The sequence below is a fragment of the Ischnura elegans genome, chromosome 2 (assembly GCF_921293095.1).
Source record: "Ischnura elegans chromosome 2, ioIscEleg1.1, whole genome shotgun sequence".
NCBI classification, from domain to species: domain Eukaryota; kingdom Metazoa; phylum Arthropoda; class Insecta; order Odonata; family Coenagrionidae; genus Ischnura; species Ischnura elegans.
The window spans coordinates 3,448,279-3,468,699 of NC_060247.1; positions in this window are offsets into that span (position 1 = coordinate 3,448,279).

Here is a 20,421-nt window from a genome sequence, read left to right on the forward strand (position 1 = left end):
CAGTTCGGTATTCATGTGCTAAATATCAAAATATTTTCGGGAGAGTTCTCGCTGAGTAAATATTGAAATTATCACGGCGTTAATCTCCCTCGGATTTCTGACTCGCCCTCTCTCTATCTCTCTCTCTCTGGAAGGCCTTTTTTTGCATAACTTTCTCTCTCCTCCCGCTAACCAAATCAGCAATTGAATTTTTCATTTCATCATTCATGGAAAACTCGAATTCCTCTCTGCGGCTTGGGGGGGTGTTATGAAATGCTCGCTTTTTCTCCATCCCTCCGTATCGTGCACATATCTGTTAACGCATCCGTGGCAAAAATGTGTCCTTTACTTTCGAAAAAGTGAGGATTGACAGAAGAGTAACGCAATGGGAGAGTATTTTTCATTGGTAATTTCATTTTACGATCCGCTTCGAAATGCATGAATAAAAGTGCCGTTCGCAGTGTGGGAGGAGTTGAAGACATTTTTATAATCAACGAGTCAATTATTCAAACGTATAAAATTGGGATGCAATAAAACAAGTGCTGGTTTTTCTCACCCGCCCTGCGTCCCATTACTGCGTTTTTTTATTCCATTGCGATCACCTAATGCATTATTCAAATTGTCACGTATTTAGATTATGTAAAACTGTTACAATCATCCCTAATTCAACTGGTCAAGGTACAGTATATTAAAGTAAACGCGTGTATACAATTGCATGAAATAAATTTAACAAAGCCACACTTTCAGTTTAAAAATGTCTAATTCCTACTCTGAACTAATTTAAATGAGTATTATTGAGTTAAAAATATAAAGATACTGTTCATTTTCCATCACAATTCAATTTTTGTACGATGCGGGACGGATTTCTAAGGGAGAAGGCTTAGTTTTACGACGAGATCGGTTGCTTTTTTGGACATATCCTTCTGGAATTTTATCCTCATATTTTACGCCTGCCACTTTTATGGCTATAGACTTTGTTTAAATGGTTATTAATTAAATATATAGTTTGGCTTTTGATTTTATTTCATTATTTAACTTCTAAGTTTTTCAATTTTGATGAAAATCTAACGCTCAGCTGATATTTTAATTATTGACATTAATGATAGTTATTTTAAATGACAATGTATCTATTATATTAAAATAGATAAATTGTCATTTAATGACAATTTACAAGTAGTTGTTAGTTTCTTCAATCTGGTTTTTCGCATTTAATATGTGAAGTCCAGAATCCCTCACTACAATTATGAAGTAATTGTGAATTTGCATTAAGTGCGGGGTATAATAGGTGTGATAAATATTCAGTTCAAAAATAATAGGGTACAATATTGGTGCAAGTGTTATTTTAATATCTGTGTGTGCGAACGCCGTGAAAAGTAATGGCCGTTTGCTTTCCGTCCACTCACACGCGACGAAGATTTGCGTGCGCTAACGGAGTGTGCTTGCCGTCCGTAAAGAATTTTCTAGAACGCATAACGCGGCGCGCGTGGCATTTTGAATGTTAATGGATATTCTCGCTGGAGGGCTCTGCTCCGGATGGGCTTGAGGCTGCACCCTGGGATGCGATGTTGAGCTGGGAATGCTTCGAAGAGTGTTCCCGGAGCCAGTTTAACATATCTTTCGACAAAATCCTCGCTCTCTTATCATCTCCGGAATGGCTGTGGACGTGCAAGCATAGCTTTACTGCTTCAGTGTTGGAATTTCTCTTTGAGCCGTGCAGCAGCTGGCTGGGGAGGCCTCCCTTCGGTGAGGGGGGGGGGGAATTTAGACCCTCCGTTGGAGAGCACATGTGCATGAAACATACATACGGCGAGTACGATCCAAACATATTCAAGAGCGCCCCGTGTTCGTGCAACATCCCCTGCTGGTCGTCCGTAACGGAAGTACTTAAACACCTCCCACCCTCTTCCGTAAATAGTCGCCAGACATAGATTAGAGTGGTGCCGGTGTCAAAGTGCCTTGGCTCTCCATGCCTCGGCCGCCTCCTCCTCTCTGAGCGGGCACAGCCTGGAAAAAAAATCCTTTTAGCGTCCGATCTACCTGCTCGTGATGACTCCTTTGCGATATGCTATACGGATGGAATTCGATATAAATGAGAGGAACGGCCGTCCGATATTTGTACAATGGTACGAACTTATAGGGTGAGTCATATTGAACGATGTCAATGGTACCGGATGGTTGATAAAATCGATTTGGGAAGAGAAAATATTTGCATTTGAGTGATTCGTTAAGATAAGCAATAACTTGGAATTGATTATGGGTCACTCGCTAGGCAACATGGTGGATATTGTCGTTATAACGTGTGAATTGCAGAGCTAATCACATTTTGTTGTGAACAATCCACGTTATTATGTGCGAACATTAAGAGTCCATTTTGAATATGGAATTGAAATGGCAATGGAAATAATTTAACTACTGCTTCTCTCTCCCTACCTTCCTTAAATACCATTAGCCATTCATTACAGTGGTGTTAGGGAAGGCATAATAAGGTCATGTTTGAATCGCAATGCGATTAATAACGAATGGTGCTATCGCCTCCAGTTGGAAAATATGTGAGAAAAGGATGGTGCCCAAACGGGAAAATCGCTTTTTCTGAACAATTATTAAGAAGCGTGCATGATGAACATTCACCCGTGTGACGTAGTCATGATTCAGTTCAGGTTTCAATAGGTGTCTAGCGTAGGAGGGTAAGGGGTGCACTACAACGGAGAATTACACATCACTAATGAAGATAATATTCAATTATTTTAGACCATTCACACTTATTGTTTCACTCATTAAGAAAATATATGTAGTACGCCTGAATGGCACACTTGATTTCTTTGACTCCAAGTTGTTATTTGAAAACTCTTGTAAAAATGACCTTAAAATGTCATTTGGGACTAAGTAATCTCCTAATTGTTTTCTCTCGTGACGTGCGAGGACAACTCCATTCCATGCAGAAGCATGCGTGCTGATTTCATTGCCATGTCCATCTTCTAGCGGACTATCTCCCCCCACTCCTGATCTTCAGGCGCCTTTGCAAGTGAACACCCGAATAGGGTCGATTATGATGATTAACTAGAGTGAAATGGTTTAGAGAGGCGAGGAGGGGGTTGAAGGGTTGAGAGCAATTTTTCTGTTATCGTGTAAAATGGCTTCGAGGCCAAATGCGAGTCGAGTGCTTCGTTTCGGGCAGCACATTCTGGAAGTGGCTGGAGAACCTTTGGAGAAAAATATATGTTTTTATAGGATTCCTCACTCGATTGTCATAATCCGCGATAGTTTGCGCTTGAACTCTGCTCAACGGATCGCCATTTTTGAAAACTCGCTGAAGTCGTTTTGGGCTGTAGCAGCTGTTGCCCTGGCTTTCCTTGCCCCGGAAGTATGTGTTCCCTCTCCATTTATCCTCCACGTTTCTTTCGTGTTTTTCCCCAGAATTTTTAATCGCATTGTGATTCAGTACAAGTCGATGCGAAATATAAACGCTTTTCATATAATTTTATGCCTACTAGCTGTACCATCGTGGAGCTCCATTCAGCGCATCAAACGATTGTTTTTCGCCATTAATTGTATGAATTATAAAATTGAAACTGTGGAGGAAAGGTGAATAAAGAAAATTACACCCGTCATACCCTTTTACTTAACTTTTCAGCTGATTTAAACTAAGAACTTTACTCTTGTCAAAACCTCCGCTCTTAACTATACAGCTGATTTTTGCTGCCCGGCTAATGTTCACCGTGAGATTAAGATACTTGGGCCAGGCGCCTATATCGGGGTCAGTACCAGCTCTGCAATACTCTGCCGGAGTGAATATCTGGTCAGTCATAAAAAAGATGTTTTTGAAACGAAAAAATTTCAATATCTCTTGAATTTTTGGAGAGTGCTGATTTTTGTAAACACTAAGTTGATATTGGGTATGAGTTTGGAGGTAATTTAACACATAGTTAAGACCCTTTGGTTTGAGTTGTTGATGATTAAAATAAAGGAATGAATAGCGGCGTAATAAACATCGTAACGGTAGCTGTGTTGAGGTATCTGAAGACCAATGAGAAATTAACACGACTCACTAAAAAATAATTAGGTAATCTTAAGCTTCGACACAAGTTGATGTTACAAAGTGGAAAAGCAACGAAGATAGGGCGTGAAATGAATTGAGAGGGCTTTGTCACAAAGACTTGTTTGTCTCTATGAAAGAAGTTTTGTCGTACGTCGAGCGAGAATAAACGTTGCCTAAAATTAAGAAAGGGACAATGAAAACTCCAGTTTGGATTGGAAGAGCTTAAAATAGTCGGATTCAATAGGTGTGATTAATGAATTGTGCGTTCTAGTGAAAAAATGGAAAAGGATAGCCTGAAGGAGAAATTTTAAGTCACAGCAGGGAACTGTATAACCATTTGTAAATGTGAACACAAAGAAAGCCATTGGAGTGCGCAAACTGACCGGTTATAAGTTATAAATATTTTTAAAAAGTGGCAAGCATAAATTAATCAAGTGAATGCCATTATTGAATGGGAACTTGTTCGGAGAATATCGTGGGAGGAAGCTTAATATCAAAATGAGAGAAATCCTGCAGAATCACAATTGTGGCTCAAAATGTGTTTAATGCTTCATTTGACTTTAGATCCTCGGAAAATTATATAGTAAATGCCAAAGCAATGTCCTACCAAGTAGCAAGAGTTATAAATGGGTGCGGCTTTGCAATTGCTTCACTCAATAGCTAAGATTGGTTCAATAACCCAGGTTTTAATTATTAGTTTTATTTTAATTTTATTTTGGCAAAATATTTTCCAATAAAACGAATAAAAATAATGAATTAACTTCGGATTAAGCTCTAGCTGTAATCTATAGGCTTTGGTATTGATTGTCGTTGAGATTGTGGAAAGTTTTCACAGAAAACGTTTTGCTTATATTTGGCTTGGGTGTATGGTGATTGAAACTTAGTGCACAATCTTTGGGTATGTTATTGCCCTATTTTCTGTGAAACTGAAGTGGAAATATTGCGTTGAAATTGATTTAAAAATAGATTGAGGGTTTTAAAATAAATAATTCTTATTGATCATCTTCAGAAGAGGGAATAAGTGTATCTATTTGAGAAAAAGGAGGATCGAAATAGAGCAATAATTTTATGGGATGGTTCTATATGTGAATTACTAGTACAGGTCGGAAAATTTGCAAGGATAAAAAATAGTACCTGAAAAATTAGAATCGTTAAAGAATCATCTTGCCAGGTCGTACGACTTACCCATGCAATACTATGCGGCATTGGTGTAGTCCACAGCTTAGAAGTAATTCCTTACCAATGCCGTTAGTAGTATTTCTTAGGACGATAAAATATTATCAGTATGCCTTTCAATTTGAAGAAATCATAAGCATTTTGGTAATTGCACGATAAGGATGAAATTTAAAAGTAGTGGATTGAATTTGTAGGGCCAGTATAATCTGCGTCTAAACCTTATGTAAAGAGCCAGTAATATGAATACATTTTGAAAAAATATGCATCAATGTACAACCTTGCATCATCATAATATTTAAAAAGATGGCATGGAAAAGATGACGATGCACGTATGTGAGTGTATTATTTCAGGTCGTATTTATTGGAGCCCGACTTTGGGACAGACATTTTGCACACTCCTCTTTTCAGTGTACAAATTTCGTCAGACAAAAGTGGCAGGATGTAGGTATTCATGGTGAATTCAAAGAAAAAGGCTGGCCGTCGACTAAGAGCTCGCTATTTCAGAGTTTCACTTTGCAGCTCCAGGGTGAGCTAGGGGGGAAGGACACCTGTGCTGTCGGTGTTGCCTGTTTCATTCTTACCTGCTCATCACTTCAGCCGGATAGGCGTGTGATGCTTGTCCCTTATTCATAGTCGGAGGCAATAAAAAGCCTGCCGTGAACAATCCAAGAGAAGGGAAAAAACAAAAGAGGGTGCAAAGCGACTGGACGATGGAACATGGATGGGTGTACCGGCTCAGTTGGAATGGAAATCAAGAGAAAAAGACCCTTCACGCATCATTACATCAGAGTTTTGAGAATGAGCAGTGAAATTGTACCTCACGAGGCAAAGCACAAGGATTTTACTCACCGTTATCATTAAGAGTGATTCCTTTACATAGAGTTACCTTTCATTTCTATATCTTATGATATCGCACTGCAATGCTTTATTTTTTTGTCTATTATTCAGGGTTCTTTGTGGAACTTTTTTGAAAGTCGTCTAGGAAAACCGCTCTGTTCCGCATGGTCTCATCAAATTTTGTCAGTGAAATATATGTGCCAGTAGCATCGGAGATTAAACTATGTGATAATAAATTGAGGCTTAGAGCCCAGAATTTCAACGCCTATTACAGCAACGTTCATATTAAGGTCAAAAGTAAGTTTTCCTATTTAAATTACATGAATAGCGGACAGTAACGATAATTTAATAGCTGTTAGGTCAGATCGGTGGTCGTTTTACGATCCTTATGTTGACTGAAGCCACGTGATTTTACTAAGAAAGCTGTGCTTCCTTTCGTTTGTGCATGACCTTATCAAGATTTTTTTCTATTGTCTCCCGTCATTCTCGAAAAAAAAGCTGTTCCATTCATACATTACTTCTGTGTCATCAAGACTCCACACTGAGCTTTTAATTATTATGTCAATAATTTCAAGGATTGCTGTGGAAACCGGCATCAGCCAACTACACAAAAAAAATGCCATCTACCGCACCTTTAATGCATATTTATAGCTGCTAAACTTGGCTGAATTTGTTGAGCAAATTCCTTTATATCTATTCGGGCAAAGTCTTTCCCCTTTTTATTCTTTCTGCCGGACCTGGTACTATTATGCGTTGATTATAAACACGTCGCTCCAAGCCATATGTGTTCTCAAATACTTGGATGCTACCAGCCGTTTAGAGGATATTCAACGCCCATATCTTTGCGCATATCAGTTTTTGTCGAATTAGGAATTGTATGGATTTCCATTGCATAACATTTAATTCGCTAATCAATCATTCTGCATCGGATGCAATATGCATGCCGCGAGTTGGATCCACAGCCTGACGAGTAATAACGATAGTAAATATTGACGTTCATTTGGATAATTTTCCTTGCTATGATACTATTAATGATAACCAATTCATTTGAAGATCTTACAAGATCGTTTCCTCCCCAATTGAAATTCCCCCACACACGTCACCCTTAAGGCGATGTTTTTATAAACTTTGAAAGACGTTAAAAGATGTGTTCCTATTGCATGGTGAGAGTAGGATTAAATTAAGAGAGGGTTAGCCAAGCGTGGGTTGAAGGGGTGTTTCTGTCTCGGCAGGGGGTTGAAAGTTGTCGCTGCTGTGGAGGGAGGGTGTTGCTTCCCTTGTGTTCGGATCCGTAAATTAGATTTGACCACTCCGCCATACGTCTGCGTATGTAAATGCGGTTTTCGGCAAGTCAACGCTCTTGCGCCCCCTCCGCTCGCTTGTTTTGAGTAATTAGCGTGACTATGTCGCTTCCCTCGGCTTCAACGCGTTTACTGCTCGGTTTGTTTCTAGCGTCCTCGGGTCCATTATAAACACAAACCGCAAGTCTTTCAGCTTTGGTGAATGCTTGTTTTTTCACGTTTTCCCTTTATGTTTTCTTTTTATGTTCAGGGGACATTTTCAGTGGCTACAGAGAGGGAGTAAAAGCCTTCTATGAAATGCCTTGAGTTTTAATTTTGACCGTGTAAAAATATGGACTCTGCACTTAATGCTGTTAGCTCGGTTAGGGTCATTCAAGGCAGCAAAATGTGAAAAATTAAAACGGACAGGCCTTCATACACGGAAAATAAAAATGACGAAGCTTGGGTTATTTTAATATTCATGCATTTTTTGTCGCGAAAGCGAAAAATAAATGCAAGTGTCACGATAGGGTGTTTGACGTGACTGTCACATTCTTCTGTGAATTATTTTCTCGATCAATAGGGTAAAAAAAACACCTCTCTTTCGCGTATGTGGTCGGCCTATCACTTTAAAGTGATCGTTGACAGGCAACTTATCAAAAAGCATTCCTGCTTCCGATGGAGATCAGCCAACGCGGCTACATTGAAAGCCCTGACATTACAACTGACGGAAAGCAGCTTATCCTAATGACAACGATGATGGTAAAAAGGTCATGTGTAGAAGTGGAATTTATCAGCGTGCTTGACTTCTGTCTAACTTTTGGGAATGCCTATAATTAGTAAAAAAATTAATACAATTACAATGTATTTTTACAATTTTTTAAATATCAGATAAATGCCATCCATTTTGCAGTTTCTTTTTTGCCAAGATGAGATCTCAGTATTGTTTTGGGCCCGTAAAATTGTGACACGGAACATACATACCTTCTTTTGTCATATTTAATTAAAATTAATATTTTATTTTCTGCTAATTGTTTCTGCTATACGGAGTTAAAAATGACAAAACACATAACCTTGTGTGGAACATTAAGCTGCTTAGTGGCATTAATTTTTTTGGTTTCCAATTTTAATGCATATCACATGTGTGTTAAGTAATGTAGCTCTGTGATAATTACATATTGTGTAAGAATTTTCAGTGGTTACTCCGATAGTTTACAATCAAGTTGATTCATAGTTATGGATTTTGAATAGTTATTCCATAAATGCTTATCTCGATTCAAATGCGCTAGCAAAAAGAATTAATTTGCATAAATGATGGAAACAACCCTTTCGGTGAGCCGCTTATCGATGCCATCGTGAAAAGTCATATGCATTCAAAAATGTCCTCCTGGCATTTATCGCTCCCTCCACTTAGCCAAAATTGCAATAAATATTTCCTCTCTTTTATCTGCAGCCGTCACTTGACGTTATTTATCTCATTACTTTTTTCCAATTAGCGATACGTTTTCGCTTGACTTCCAAGTGATGAATGGATTGCATATTTCAACTTTCTCTCAAAATAGGCTCATTGCTAAAGCTGGCTTAAACAATCCTCATTTGCTGTCATTAGCTTGCGTCACTTGCATGATATATGCATGAAGAGGCTAATTTATTCCATAAGCTGGTTTATATGAGATAAAGTTGAAAAATGTTAATGCTATTCTCGGGTTCTAATTGATTGTTGTCTCCGGCTTGATTTCCAGTTGCAATGGCTATCAAATTCGTCATTAATAGTTAAGAAAAATTTATTTTCTGGCAGGTGCTGACAATGTAACTGAATTCATTCAGAAATTTTGCAACAACATGGCCTAAGTTTATCATTATTTGTGTAAATTCATTTGAAGATATTTTATTCTAGCATTACCTCTCAAAGTGATGTAGACTCTGTAGTTATGCGAAAAAATAGGTGAAATGGAGGTTTTTATTATTCTGGAAGCCATTTTTGAGCTAAAACAATGATTACCCCTGCTAAATAAACGTTCAATAATCAATAATTATTATACTGGCTGAAAAGCACTCGGTTAAGTCCATTGAGAGGATTTTATTGGGAAAATGAGGACGGTTTTTACAGTGGTGTTTCTCCTTTCTTGCGAGACCGTTGACCACGAATGACTTTGTATTTTAATGATGAATATACTTTAATGTCTTAGGGCATGTTGGAGTACAACTTGCTCCAACTCTTAAACGCTATTTCCAGGAAAAAGACTTAAAATTACTGTCGGAAACCGTTAGGGATGAGTGTATTTTTTAAAATTGTCCTTTTAGATGCATGGATATCAATTTCGTACCAAAGCAATGTTGCCATCCTACAAATTGGAACGAAATGAATCTCACAAAACTATCGTGTAATATTAAAAAAAAAAGGGAATAACCTTATGAATATTTTCCCTGTGTTAGCATGGCCATATCTGAGGAATTAAATTGGCTATTCTTTGGAGCGTATGTTTTTATAGCAATGTCGGGATATATAAGCGAAAGGAGATATTTCTTAATGGATCATGGGCACATGCTACTTGGCTTCTTGACATGAAATCACGAAGTTGGTTTTCGAGAACAATTTATCTTTTGGTTTATAAATGTTTAATGCTGTCTAGCGCCATGCCTTATTTCAGTTTATTTCATTCATTATTGTAGCATTTTCTCATTTTTAATCTTACGCAAAGGTTTGCAAAGCTGATTCTCTTTTAATAATGACTCAGTCCCTACTAAAAATATACTTTATTTCACAGTGATTCATGTACATGCATATGAGAATAAAAGGAGTAGATATTGAGAGATATAATTTTTATGGTAAATGCCTGAGATGCATTTACACTAACAATATTTTGTGATGCTAATATTCCTGGTAACTAGCGGTATAAGTTAAGTTGGTGGATACATTTTTCGGAGATAAGTTTCCATAAGTCGCTGTTTGCTTACGCAAGCATAATTCAAGCATTCAGTAAATATCCGCGGTTTCAGTCGGATGCGGTGAGTAATTATAGAGTCACGCGGAGGATCTTAGGTGAAAGCACTGCCTTGTTCAAGATAGTGCTTCGTTTCGCCTGCACGTCTGCATCAAAATCGCCAGTGATTTTTGGCTGTGCATAATGGAGATGAATGGGGTGTAGATTGAGTTTTGAGAAGTACCTACCTACCACCTAATTTCGGAAAAGGCCACCTGAACCTGCTTTTAATTCTTCCCGTATAACGAACAGGATGGGATTTGTATAATGAGTAGGAAGGAGATAGACGCATCCGTGTATGAAGGAGACTGGAGCCGAAAGAGATGAATGGAAGGAAACGTGGGAATGACAGCAAAAGGGGACACCCTTTAACTCTTCTCGTTTTTTTTTCGCGAGCAAGACCGTAGGATTTTTTTGTGGAAATGTATATTCCTCACACTCTTCTACCCTCATTCTCTGCTCACTCGTTGGCTCCTTTCATCTAATGTTTTTTTTTTCACCTCCGCAAGGGGGCGTGGCAGTGTCGTCTGCTGTGCGTCGTGGGGCGACAATGGCTCGGACCACTGGAGGTTGGCTCTCTCTCTCTCTGCACAAGGTTTATCTTTATTTTTCTCCTTTATTTCGGTGGCGGGTGCACATCGTGGCCGTGCCTTGTCAAAAGCTCTCAGGACCAGTCGGTCTGAAGCCATCGCGGAGACGAGTTGCGGCATTACTTTCGTATTTTACTACGAGGAGCCCACTTTCAATGGACGACATTTTCTCGCTCTCGTCTCAAAATAACAAAAAGAGGAATAAACTTCTTTCTCCACCCTAGTTTGCTCAGCTAAGGGAGCAGATAAGGACCTCAACTCAATTCTATCAATGAATAATTCGGAAGACCAACGGATGCTTTTTTAGGCGTCATAAATTATATATATATTTATTTAGGAAATGAATCAAGAGTAGAAGAACATTCATCTTTTTCGACTGGGAGCTGGAAAAAGACGTCAATTCACGCTCTATTTGATGCGATTACAAATAGAATATGTCAGCACCACATCTAGAGTGAATACATTTTGTCGTAGGCAGGAAAATCCTCCTAATTATGACGTTATGACTTTAAGGGACAAGAGGTGATCCGCGCTACATCCGAACCCCCGGGAGGTCGTTTAGTGTCTCGAAAAGAGGTGCGTAGTGATCTTCAATTTTCTCCCATGAATTTTTCTCACCTTCTCAAGGACTTTCAATGCAGATATTGTGACTACTAGTAGCCATTATGTATAGCCGTAGCATATTTCTTCTTCGATCAACCTTTAGTTTTAAACATTTATTCGCTAGGTTCATAGCATAAATTCAGTTACAAGTTATCTATGCTACTCGGTAATTTTTTCATTAATTTCTCATTTTATCAGATGCTCAACATTTATATTCGTATGAATCATATGGAACAAGAGAAGGTATAGCATGATTACAGATTTCACCTTCCATATTTCTAGCATTAAAATGGATGGCGTATTAATCATTCATTCCTACGTAAAGGCTCTATACTGAGGATATTCAACAATACTTATGTTGTGATACCTCATTGAGATAGCAAATTTTTAGTGGGCACTTAGAAGTTTAACCAGTCTATAATGCAACGACTAAAAAACTGTTAGTGCTCGAGAGAAACTTTAATTACCTAACATTTTCTGGATATTTATATGTATCTTAAAAGTAAAGCATAATAATTGAAGCCATTGGAAGAAATTTAAATTTAAGTATCATCAACACAAGAAATCTGGAAGTATGAAACTTAAACCTGGACTTCATTTTTCATCTCTGAAAATATTGATCCAAATAAAAAATGGTCCTTATCGGCTCTCACATACCTTACCTTACTTTTTTCTCAATTGACGTAATACCCGCAGTGACTCCATTTTCCGTTTTTCATTCCATCCAAGCACTTTTTAAGTGGCCTGGGGACTCCTGCACGATAAAAAATGCATGCGCTGATTATCCCCCTCAAAGCATATGAATTAATTTTACTTCTTCTTTTAACGCTTGTCTCGAGGGCTTTATTCTGAGAAATTGAAACATAACCTCGTTTTGAATTCATGGAAAAGCAAATTGAATTCGTAAAAAAACACGCTGAAATGTTTTGGCTTTTTTGCTTGCAGATTGTGGCTTGAGAACGTCCTCGTAAGACACTTAAATATACGTCACTGGGTGATTAATCGGTAAAACAATGAGACAGGTACATATTTCCCAGAATAAATGCCCAATCTTTACATTGGGCGCTTGGGGTGATTTTTAATTTGAAATTTTTTAAAGCTTTTGAGCGTCTTAAAATTATCACAATATTATTGTTACACATGAAATACATTACTGATCGATGTTTGACCAGTTAAATTTGTGAATATTCACATTAATAAAATGCACGCAGCTGTGATAATTTTCCGCTGTAATTAATTCGCTGGACCGGTTACAACGTTAACATTTTTAATCCTAAAAAGAATGGATCATAGAAAGTTAAGTATATCCGGGATATTTCGGACATCTGGCAACCCTGATTAATTACCAATAGCCTGTAGAGAGAAATATATTGAAAACATTGAGATCCGTCGAACAAGCTTGAAGCTTACTGTGACCATCCGTGTGTGACCGCGATTTATTTCAAGGAAACCATAACAAGTCACGAATTTCCTTCGAGCAATGAGTATATTTCATGTTCTAAAGGTCATGATCATGAATACATCACGATCTTGCGAATCACCGATCTGGAAAGGATTGGATCGTGGCTAAGCCGTACACCCACGTTGGTATTAAATAAAGGTCTGAGTCGTAATGAGCGCAATCGCTTTCACCAAACCGTCTTCCTACATGATCCGTCATAAGTTTTTACTTTCGCAGGTGATGAGAAGTTTCTCGTGAACGGAAGAACAATGTTTATCATTCGTGATAGGCCATTGGTCAAAAATAACCATCGAGGATAATTGATACCGTAAATTCTCTCCCCTCAGGGTCGGACATTTCCTGCACAACAAAAAACATTATATATATACTCTTGTGCCAGAAATGCCCGGCTTTTTATATCGGCTTATCCACCACTCCCCTGTGCATTCGAATGAACGGGCATCGCTCTTCGTGCAATAGCGTTTCTTCTGTTTCTGCTTCCCTTCCAGTCGCCGTTAATGCTTCCTCCCACAAAGCTCTGTTTGACCAATGCTATAAAGTGGGAATATTGGCCTCCCTCCCCCCGTCTACCACCCCCCTAGAGCTGAAGGACTTGGAGCAGGCATGCATATGGGCTTTCCGTGCGTTTTCTGGACCAGGAATCAACCGCGCCCATTAGAACACAACCAATCCCCGTCAACCGTTTTCCCCCTCCGTCTTTACCCTCTGCTTTGCACCCTTCCTTCCACCCTCACTTTTCCTCCTCTTCTCACTTGAGAAAGATGGGCAGCGTCCCATCGAAAATTTTAGAAACAACCTTTCCCCGTAAGTTCCCCACTTTTATTTTATTTTTCGTTTTTCTATCAATCTCTTAAGTTTTTTTGTGTACCCATCCTAGGGCAAGAAGAAGTTCCTTTATATTATTTATAATGCTCGTGTGAGTATATTTCAAACGTATGTATACATAAATGGGAGCTGCAGAGAAAGAAAGAGTAAGCAGGAGAAGGCAACGAAAAGAAGGCAATGTTGAATTTTATTACTTACGAAGCTCGAGTTGGACCTGCGTATCGTTATCATGTATATCTGTTGAATTCGAGGCCTTCTGAAGAATGCAAAGATGTGCACGAAGGAATGTGGAAAAAATTAAGCAGTGAGACGGGAGGAAACTCTTTTGTGTGCGGGCTTGAGTGGAAGGAGAGATCGGCCATTGGCAAGTAGAAGCGGAAAAGATAAGCCTCAGGAGGCATGGGAGGCATGGGAGATATCGCTGCGAGGATTATGGGATGGATACGAGCGAGATAAGCGGCGGAACCGGAGAAAGCTCCGGAAGAGAGGATTATATCTCCTTCTTTTCTCTTTATTTTTTGTTGCATCTGAAGGGGGAGGTATGGGGGCGGTGTGCTTGCCCCCCAGCTTAGAAACAAAGAGCCCTTCGATATCTCTCCGCTGCGGAGAGAGCCCTAAGGGTGTGTTCCTACCGCTCTCGCCTGTGCTCTCACTGTTCAATGTTTCAGCGAATCGCGGTGCGTCGGTTTGGGCTTCTCTCCTCGGCTTGGACCGTGTCCAGGAGCGCACTGTTTATATCTCCGCCTCACACTCTCTATATATGCCTCAAAAACCTCATGTGGTTCTTGGGGCGCAACCACAGGGCCTCTGCTCTATTTGCATCCTCCGTCTCTTAAGGAATCCATTGTCCTATTCCAGAATTGTTCCGTAATATGCCAACGAAGATAGGTCTATTATAGTTGCACTAAATTTGATGTTGATCATTCCTAAATATTTTCAACATTTCTCAAGCTTCCATTTTATAAAGTTATGAATCACGGATGCTGATCAGATATAAAATATTGAATTCCATTGCATTTAAAAGGCATAACTGGGAAAAGCTGCGATTTCAAATAAAGTACATTATATGGGATGCATTTTGATAGTAGTTCACAGTCAAGTCATATTGGTTTAAATTTATATCGAAGGATTCAATTGGAAAATTGCATTGTGAAATTTTTGATCAGAAAGGGAAGTCGTAATGTGGCATAATTTATTGTAAGTACTATTTAAGGGATAAGGAATCAAAAAAAGAATGATATAGATATGCATGCGAAAACATGACAGCAGAAATGTATATCATGTAAAGGTAATCTATAGGGGATCTGGTTGGTGTGGTGGCTAGAGTGTTGGCTTCCCACCACGTGGAATCGGTGGCTCCACACCAGGTTCGAATCCTGGCGGTGGCAGAGAAATTTCAGAGACTGACCGATCCCTGCTTGTATGTTGTGTGGAGGACATTTCAAGCGCAACACTCCGTCCGTAAGATGCGACGTTAAGCCGTGGTCCCCATAGCGCCTTTCGTTAATAGCAGGCCAATGCCGACGCCGGGTTTCTCTCCACCCTTCCTTACCTATCCTTCCCTCATGGCAACAATGACCTTAGCTGTCGGTCGCCTCCTCCAAATACCATACCATAGGAAATCTATAAGAGAATAAAGGTTTTATTTCAGCCTTTTCATATTCAGCGCCATTCTTCGCTTCTATCTCGTTTAAATTTTTAAAGTTGACCTCCGCAGTTATCGCAAGCGGTGGCTCTGATGTTGAAATTTCTTTTTCATTGTTCTGAAGATATTCTAAATGGAAATTTCATTGTTAAACTGGTAAGGCATGCCTAAGCACGTCGTGCAAGCATACAAGAATACTTTGTCCAACGATTTCGTGATGCTCATCGAGCTCCTGAACGGCTGAAAATTTCTTCGGCCACTACTGTCTTCTGTCGCAAGCACATACCCACGTCGCTTTGAGGGGCATCTTCGCCACTCTCACTCTGCTCTCCAAAGTCTTCCTCGCATCCATCTCCAATTCAAATCCTCAAATTCCCTCCCTGTCTACGCCAAATCCCATTCTCCATTCTCTCCCTTCTTTTACTCTCCATCAGTCCAAAATCCTTCTTTCCCTGCTCTTGCTTCCCATATCTCATCCGTTAGATCATCCCCTTCACTTCGCCTTCCTCAATCTTCTTATTTTCCATGCGAAATGGTGCATTCTCGAGCGCAAAATCTCCATCCCTCTTGCACAATAGAAATCTCGTGTCCATTTCTGGTTGCTGTGAATGTATTATCTCCGGGTCATTCTTCAATGCTCGCTGCGGATAATGCCCTCTCTTTCTCCATGGATGGTTTTCTTAGGGTCTGGCTTGTTGTTGTTGTTTAACCTTGCTTGCCTACATTTATTTTCCACCTGGGAATAAATTATTTCCGATTTCTTCTTTATGTAAATCGGGATGATGGCACTCGCTTAAAATGTTGAATTGCCCAAAATAAAACTCGCAAGAAGTGTACAAAGAATGCTGTGTACCATTTTCTACATTATTCTCCTCATAAATTGTACTGAAAATGAGTCAACCTCTGAAAATATTATCGTTGAATAATTTCGCCGATCAAGTACTCTTATCACCTAGTTTGTTTATCAATAAAACAATCGTATATAGGATTACTTACACCTGAAAACTTTTGAAATTTAATATGTGGCACACAATTCTGCATTGTAAATCAGCGTTAGTCGTTGTAGCATCTTAAAATTGTGGTTAGATATCATTATACTTGTCATAACGAATTTCTGAAAAGCATTATTGGATTAAAAATGAATTCCTTAGCTACAGATTGAGGTTGTGGACTCAACTTACTCATGGCCATGACTGACTTCCTGAGATATACCTGCCCGGTTGGACGTGAATCACGAAACTTCAAATATGTTTTTGGCTATTTATTTATATTTTTCTCGTAATCCATAATTATTCATTGAACTCCCTGATCCCTCAAAAATTTTCATCCAGACTTCGTGGTTGAATATTTTTATATCCATTTGAACTGGATCCAATCACATGACTGGAGGATTCCGATTCTCCTCTAAGCGTTTTACAGGTGGAGGTGCTTTTATCCAACAAGTAAGTGAGCATTTTCTATGCACGTCTTGTGTGTGGCATCATGAAGTCCAAGTCAAACATTAATGTTTTCCCCATCATATCTCATGTTCGCTAAGTAGGTACTCACATGCAATTTGTTAGGACTTAATGCTCTTTCATGCATAATTATGACCGTTGGTAAGTTTCATTTTTTGGTCGCAAATCGAAATCCGCTTTTATCGCGGATACTGAAAATATATAGGTACGTGGAAATAAACACACCACTCAACTTCATACAAAACGTTTGGTCAATTATATTGCAGTTGGTTGTAGTAAGTCTACCATGGGATCTGCATCTATAAGGATTATGCGAAGTGATAAGTTGTCTAACGAATTAACACAGTTATTCACAGTTTAAGTCACTTTCAATTTTTGGGAGTGACACTAATTGTTATCATAAAATTCATCAGAATTTTTCATTCTTCAAATTGGAATGCATTAAATGCTGATGTAGTTAATTAAATTTTTCGTTTAAGCTTACAATCAGGTGAATTTATTTCAAGCGTAGGTACTTTAGCTTATTTTATATCCAATATTTATGTCACAGCAGAGTTACTTAGTTACCTACTCTTGTTGGCTTCATAGTTCTGTTGTTACTGCACAGCTGCATGACAGTGTTAAGTTATCACTGTTCACTCTGCGGACGTAGATATGTTTCCAGGTAAGATGATTATTTTAGGTTGCTTCGTGGGTCCAGTTCCTTCCTATATCCGTCATCGCCCTACTTCCCACATTCGCACCCCCTCCTTCCACCCCTTTGCCCCCCCCCTCTCATCCGCCTGCGGACTCTGTAATCTTCAGAGTGCATCTGTCAACATACAGAGAGAGAGAGAGAGGTGTTGGGGGGGGGGGGGGGGGGAGAATGGAGGGATGGTTGATGACGTCGGCTGCTCGACGAGGCCCACAAAAGAAAGCAAAGTGGGTTTTTTATTATTAAAAAACTTCCGCGAGTCGTCGTGTCCCCTGCTCTCTCGGGTAATCACCGGGCTCAGTGCGGCATCGCTAATGGAGCGGAAGGTGAGGTCGAGGCATGGGATCGAACTCGCACACATTGAAGCCACCGGTCATTTAGGCCCGACCATTTGATGGCCATCCCTTTCCAGTTGGTCCGCATCCAATGGCCGTTGGCTCTAGACATGAGCGATGAATCGCAGAGAAATTAAAGGGGAGAAAAGGGGTGAGAGCTCTTTTTTTCAAAAATTCCATTTCACATGTCACTGGCTCAACTGATCGGTTTGTAAACTTTGGTTCCGAAAGCAATGTGGCGTGGTGACAAGAGGCTTGAGGTTAGCGATCAAATTGATGGGGGAAAGGTCTCGCACTTTTGAATTCAAATGGCGATTAACAAAAACTATGTGTCTTGAAAACCTGCTGCTACGCTACAAATATCGTAATGATCCACCGTAATTTTCGGCTATAGCACCATAATCGGTGCAAATATTTAGGATGAAAGAGGATGTGATTTGCACAATGCTGTTTTATTCTGCTCGGAATTATATCGATTGCTATCTTTAATCGGCTTCATATATTGCAGAAGAAAAGGGCGAGATGAAAAAAAAACAAATTTATGTGTAAGTGACGCATTATTCTTAAGGAAACACGATCGCCGTTGCCGAGTGTATGTAAAGGCAAACTAGGGCGAAAAATCATGCTGGTGGTTAGATGTGATACTTGTAAATTTATATTGCAAAATGAAGTCATTTAGACAGAACTGACGCCAGGTCTTGTGCCTAAGAAGTGCCACAACCATATTGCATCGTTCTTATCGTTTCAATAGTGTAAATTCATTTCGGAAAAGTAGTATTTGGTGTCGCCTTGTCCATACTTCCGTATGATTGGGAATGATGTGCATATGGGTCTGTTTTGTTTTTTTCCTGCGAGGACAGCTACGATTGTTTTTCTATGGAGACTGAGATATGTATTCTGGGGTTGTGACAGGCAGTATCTACATTTCATGCAAACGGAATCTATTTCATCATAATTAACCTCGTAATAAATTTAAGGGCGAATTTCCTCATCACTGACATTATACTCACTATTAAACTATAGTTGTCTGTCATTTTTAATAAATTTAATTGAAATTAATGCCTCTGTATCATAAATCCAATATTTAAGGTCATATTACTAATGTGATACCCTTGTCACAGTTGTTTTGTGCACAAGTTTACGTGAATAGTCACCTTTTATGCATTGATTTCCAAAATTTATTGAATTTAAAAGTATATCGGAGTTTAAAATATATTTCGTGTCAATTATCATTTTTAAGAAGCAATTCTTTTTTTTTGTCAAAGTGAATCCGCATGATCGCATTGTAAAGTGAGGCATTCCAATGAAGCTGCTTTTCCTTTCAGATAATATTTTTTTTTCACTTTCCAACGGGATTTATCGTAAAAACAGAGCCCTTGAGAGTGAGAAAAGGAAAAACCGTGCAAGATTTCATGTCTTCCCGAGTAAATAAGGGAGTGGCCTGGTACCTTCCCTGCTTGCGACAGCGTATTGCTCCTCTCGCCTCGGTTTTGCGGCTGGTCCGGGAGCCAGCGCGTTCGTAATTCTCTCGACGTAGAACGTGGGCGATACAACGCCTCGTGGCGGATTGGTAGGTATCTTGAATTGAGCCGTCATGGATTGGGGACGTTCCTCGCTCCAGTGATTAAAAAGAAATGAATTGTGGTGGAATGATATAGACAAATAATAAAGCGGGTGGATAGCGACTGACCTTGCCTATGCACAGGTGCATCACGGGAAGTAGAACTTCGCCCCGAAGTCATTTTGTCGTCCCATTTCGTTGGATGTGGTCTCTTTCGCTCACGATGAGGAATTTCTATGCATCAGCCTTCCATGACGAATTCATTTGCGATGAGAACTGTCAACATCCCTTCGTCTGAGCACTGATTTTATTCTCTTCACCGCGTTGCTTCCTTAATAATGGCCATTCCTCGCCTGAATCGAGATGAGGGAAGGCGTAGCCCTGTTGGAATCACATCAAGTCCCAACCACGAAGGCTGCTCCTCGATGAAATGTATATCTGCAGTTCCTTTTGCCCTGACTTTAATTTTGCCTTTTGGGAAATAACCCCGGTTTTGCACAGCCAGTGCCGTTGGAGCATACGGATAAATGAATAATCCTTGAATTGTTGAAAGGAAGCAGTCTGATTTCAATGTAAAATTGTATGTGACTGTATACTTTATTCTCTTTCTTCTTTGGTAGTTGAATTACTATGCTAAATTTTATCTTTTCTTTTCAAGCCTACCACTTCATTCGGAAGTACACTGCACTCTGTATACGTTTTCCAAATTATATTCTTTAATCAAAGTAATTGCACATGATAAATCGTGAATGGCCATGCAAGGAACGGGAAGATGAGATCCTAAAAGCTGGGGCTAATTTTGTTTGAAGAATAGTTTTCTTGTAGACAGTTCTCCGCTTGAAGATGAAGCAAGAGCGAAATTAAGAGCATTTCCATTTTTTTGCAGAAATCGCATAAAAATTATAAAAGATTGTAATACTCGTGTGAAATTATGTTTTGCAGTGCAAAGGCCTCTTT